Consider the following 5453-nt stretch of genomic DNA (forward strand, 5'->3'; position numbering starts at 1 on the left):
CTTCATAAAAAATAAATACTCAGTTCAAAATAGTAACAAAAATTATTTAAGTAATGTTAAAAAAAGTCACAAATATATTGCCGTAATATAAGTAGTAAAAAATAAAAAATAATAACAATAATTACGTGCACATCACTATTGCTCCTTGTTACTTATATAAATATTCAAACTTTCTATTTTGTCTCTTTCACATATAATATATACTTGTATTAAATTTACACTGCCTAGATCGTTTAGTTTAGTTTTGATTTTCTGAAAATGTTTGGGCAAATGAAAGTTGTTTGACTACAAAATCAAAATACTTAACAAATTTCATTTTACAAATGCTAAAACTTATGAAATGTATCTTAATAAATCATTTCCAAATTGTACAGTTCTTAAAATGGATAGAGTTAACTAAAAGAAGTAAGAAAAAAAAAAAATCAAATGTGCAGTAACATAAGGAGGGAGCATATAAAATGTAAACGAGATTATATTTAAGCAAATTTATAGCTACAAATTTATCACATAAAACTTATCAATTTAATTAGAATACACTTGCAATATAAATATTTTTTATATTGTTATTCTATTATAAATTGTAAATTTATTAATTTTTCTAATAGTGAATTTAAAACTTATGTCTAAGGTAATTTTTAATTAGTTAATACTCAACAGTATAAAAATTTATACATTAAAAAAATATGAAAATTGAATTTATTTAATAATTTAATATATTTTTTGCCAAGAAAATTTCTTAATGTTTTCAAAAGATATATGCAAATTACAAATTCACGAGGGGAATTGACTAAATCGTTATATGTCATAGTTATAAAAAAATAAAGTAAATTATGGTGACCCTGAGTTGTATCCAATTTACACATATATCATTCTTTTTTTTTCATTCATATTACAGTTGCACCCCGTTTTCGTAAAATGGTGTAAACTTCATTTAAAATGCAAGGCACGTGATTGACACATGATTTTTTTTCTAAAAAAAATCCTAAAATATCCCTTTCTTCTATGTTAACAATGTCTTCATTGTTGAAGCTTTAACTGAAACTCCTATTAGTGAATTCGGTGAAGTTGGTGGAGGTGTTTGGTGGACAAGGTACAATGAAACTTTGTTTTTAGGAGCTTATTCTGCAACTATACACATGTACACCCTATTAGGTATGATGAAACTTTTTTTCACCCGATAGAAATCTCCAATTTTTTTGGTTCCTATTGCAATTGTACCCTCTCCGTCAAATGGTGCAAACTCCATTTAAAATGTAGGGCACACGATTTTTAAAATTTTTTATCTTGAAAATGCCCCCTTCTTCTACATTAACTATGTCCCCATTTCTGAAGCTTAATTTAACTGAAACCCCAATTGGTGAAGTCAGTGAAGTTGTTGGAGATATTTGTTGGTGGACAAGTTACAACAAAACTCTATTTCTCGGAGCTTATTTTGCAACTACACACACCCTATTAGGTATGGTGAAGCTATTTTGTTACATTTGTTGTGTTTAATTTGGTGTTATAATTTTTTTATTTCTAATGATGTTCGACAACTTTGTTCGTGTTTTCTGAAAAATAAAATTGTTATGAAAATAGTTTATTTAATATTTGGTGCCAAGATTTTGAAAATTTGATACAGTTAGTTTGAAGACTTGAATCTAGAAACAATCATAGTGCATGCTGGTATATCTTAACTGAAATGACCTAAGGATATCGTGGTTAATGTTTGTAAAACATAAGGGGTGTGCATGTAAAACATAAGGGGTGTGCATGTAATATGTATAAAAGACATGGGTACATGTGTAATACTTATAAAAATATAGGGGTGCATATGTCATATTCTTGTTAAGGATGTATTGATAATTGAACTTTGAAAGTTAACGTTTATTTAACATCGTCACCAAATGATTGCCAAAGTAATGCTTTCAAATAAAGGGAGTGCATGCATAATTAGATCATAGCAAAAGGGATATCATTGTAATTTGCTAAAAATATTATTTTAAACTATACCATATCAACTTTATGCGTGTATTGTGTTATAATATTTTATTTCAAGCAAATTTGCAATATTTGTAATTGGTATTGTTTACATTCAATGATAATTAAAAGAAAAATATTTTTCTTACTCTATAGTCTATAAACACCTGAAAAATTCTTTTATAAATGATTCTTACTGTGTAAAGTATATTGGTTAATGTAAAATTGCAAAATCAAATGTCATCTCTTAGTCCTAGTTAACGGTTCTATTCAATTAATGGGGTAATATATATTGGCCGCCCTTTTATCTTCTATCATTAAGAAGAAAAATATTTTTTATTAAGAGGGAATGAAAAAGACTTTTTTTATTTATAAGAATTGACCTTTATTATTATCACATAATTTACAATAAATCACACACACTTGTTCAATCAAGTTAACCCATAACAAGTTTTTAGTGTATAAGATAGAAGATAGATAAATCATAAATGATACTTAAATAAAATAATTTATTTTCCAACTTAAATACCATATTCTTTATTTTTAATAAATACTTCATATATTGTGCTAGGCAAGGACTTTCCAACCACTCCAAATTATGGAGTAATCAATTTGCATTCTTAATTTTATTACTCTGATAATTAATCAATGCGTACATTAATGAATATTGCCCTAAAAAGTAAAATTAATTTTCTTTTGCGTGTCTACTTTGAATTGGTGATATTTAATTAGTAGATTTGAAACAGAAATGATTTTTCAATGTCAAAATACTGCCTATTGAATTTGTAAGTAAAATTGTTTTGTTTGACTAATGTACAAAAAAGCTACTTTTCATTTTTTGTTTTCAAATAGTTAAGACAGTGGGTGTGGATTATACATTACATTAAATATATTTAATGCAACAAATTAATGATGATAAAATATTCTTGCTGTTGCACAATATTAATAGAGGGGTTTATGCTCTTTTTGTTGACCAAAAAACCTATTATGTCCAACATCAGTTAAAGCTGTTGAGGGTTTATCACAGACAAAATCGTATAATAATGTTACTTTTTAATAGGATGTACGAAAACTTATCTTTTACACGTTAAAACACCAATATATACAATTTTTTAATGTAAGAACTAAAACTTAAAATAGAGAAACTATGAAAATCATGTGAATGGTTAACCTTCAACTAATCTATCTAATACAAATAAAGTCAATACGTGTACGACATACATAACCTTGTGGCCAGTTTTCAGGTATGAATATGAAGTTTGAGTTGAGTGCGTTACTTATCAATTTAAACTAATGAGGAAACAAATACTAAGACTTTTTGGCAACATTCCTGCACAACATTTAATTAAAATTAAACTGCTTAAGACTAATTAATTAATTTTTTAGATAGAGAAACTAAGTCCCTTTTCACCATCTTTCCCGTTTCTTGTCCCGCATAGCTCCACGATCCTTACCCCAATCGTTTTATGTTGGTAATATTTACGTAAGCAGTGATGATAGTAGATCTCAAGCTGACGCAAGGTTTGAATTGATCCAACAAATTAAGGTGTTCATGTTTAATTACGACATTTCTTAGGAATTTGGAAACGATCGAGTCTCTAATGGCCAAGTTTGTTTCGAGAAATTACCGATTTTCATATTTAACTTTTAAATTATATTTGATTTTTTTTTAAAAGAAATGCTTTAATTCAAATTTGAAACCAAAAAAAGGTTAAGAAACTTATTGATATTAATATGACTTTTAAGATATAATTTTGTAAAAGTTAAAAAATTTATCATAAATTGATGATTTTTGATTGGATGGTAGCTAGTGTACAATCATTTTGTGTATAATATTTTTTTCTCAAATTTTTTATATGTAAAATCTAGATATTTTTCTAAAATCTAGTTTAATAAAGAAATAAAATATCATATATTATGAAAGTAAATATGACAATAGGAGCTTGTGACATCAGGCAGAGCTTTTCTCCGGAGGCACCCTTCGAATCCGTCTTGCTCTTCTTTCATGTGCTATGCTTATTTTTGTTTGTTTTTCAATAATATATATATATATATATATATATATATATATATCCAAAACAGTATTTAATATAACTCCTATACTCTAAAGTCTAATTCTTATACTGTTAATCCCTAAATAAAGTAAGAATAAAGTTTCTTTAACCATCATCAATATGAATCATTCTAAACTTCATTTTTAAGTAACTAAATGCAAAGGACAAAATAATACATATGAGTCAAGTAGGGAAAAAAGACATATCCAAGGAGGTGATTGATATAATTCACAAGCCAAATGAAAGAAAATTCACTTGCACTTGAAGCTGGAGCTGCTTTAAATATTCTAGGGCCTCATCTAGCATTGAAGCTTTGTCTAAAAATAATTCTAAAAAAAAGAGAATAGTAGTATTTTGTAAGATTAATCAACTTAATGAAGAGGCAAATGATTATAAATATATGTAGAGATATAGTACCTTGTTGGAATTTGGAATTAAATTCTGCTAGGCTTTCATTTTCTCGTTAATCCTATTCCTCCTTCTCTGCACACATTAAAATCATCAATCAGAACTAAGAAAAATAGGAAGATTTCTCCTAAAATTGAAAGATAAAAATAGAACCTTTTCAGACAACTGCTTCAGAATCGCCTCCATGATCGACGGGAGCACCTACTCGTCGCCCTTGAAGTAGCTCTTGATCTGCGTTTTCAGCTTTGCCAAGGGAAATTGAATGGTAATATTAATGGTGAATGGATGGTGTAAAACGGCGTCATTAGAATGAAAAGAAAGAGATAAGTTGATATATCGTTGTTGTCGACGTCGTTGATTTGTGGAACGAGTAAGGGGGTTTCATTGGAGCAGAAGAGTCTGAGTTGAATAGAGAACTGAGAAAAGATTTACATTTAAAATTTGAAAACTCACATACTCGTGAACTTGCTATAGTACTATTGCCTAAAACTGAAATGCTTTTGAAAAAGTGGATGTTTGCCAGAATGCCTAAGGAGCTGACACTTGAAAAATGTTTTCCTAACAGTGAGCTCCATTATTATAATATAGATTGTGAATTGAGAATTAGTAATTTTATATTTTGTAAATTCAATTATGTTAAACCAATTGTGTTTTTAATATATAAACTTAGATGTGCATTTTATTCATTCTTTATTGTTTGTTTTAGTTACTTTAATAAATTTAGTTTAAAATTTTCAAGTTTCAAAAACAATTATGGGTATAGTAATATACAATAAAAATTATTTTAATGTATATAGTTAGAATAAAAGATTATTACCAAATACAATTTTCATGCTAATTATAATTTATTAAAATTTACACTACTATAAAAAAGCATTTCCACGACATCAGAATAACAGCGGTGCTATGCCAACGTTGTTGAATATGTACCGGTGGCATTTTTGTAAATACCTTGACTTTAACGACAACGTTTTTGGTGCTGCCCGATGTCGTATTTGAGCAATTCAAATGACTACGTTTGAAAAGTGAAAA

At 27.6% G+C, this 5453-nt stretch overlaps 1 long non-coding RNA gene across 1 annotated transcript; it reads right to left on the reverse strand.

Annotated features, from left to right (window-relative positions):
- Nucleotides 1-4119: 4119 nt before the first annotated feature.
- LOC114381099 lies at nt 4120-4948 on the reverse strand. Its single transcript, XR_003659938.1, has 3 exons — nt 4575-4948; nt 4431-4496; nt 4120-4342 (listed from the first exon to the last, which is right to left on the reverse strand). It is a non-coding gene; the product is annotated as an uncharacterized LOC114381099 (long non-coding RNA).
- Nucleotides 4949-5453: the final 505 nt, after the last annotated feature.

This window comes from Glycine soja, chromosome 13 (genome assembly GCF_004193775.1).
Source record: "Glycine soja cultivar W05 chromosome 13, ASM419377v2, whole genome shotgun sequence".
NCBI lineage: Eukaryota > Viridiplantae > Streptophyta > Magnoliopsida > Fabales > Fabaceae > Glycine > Glycine soja.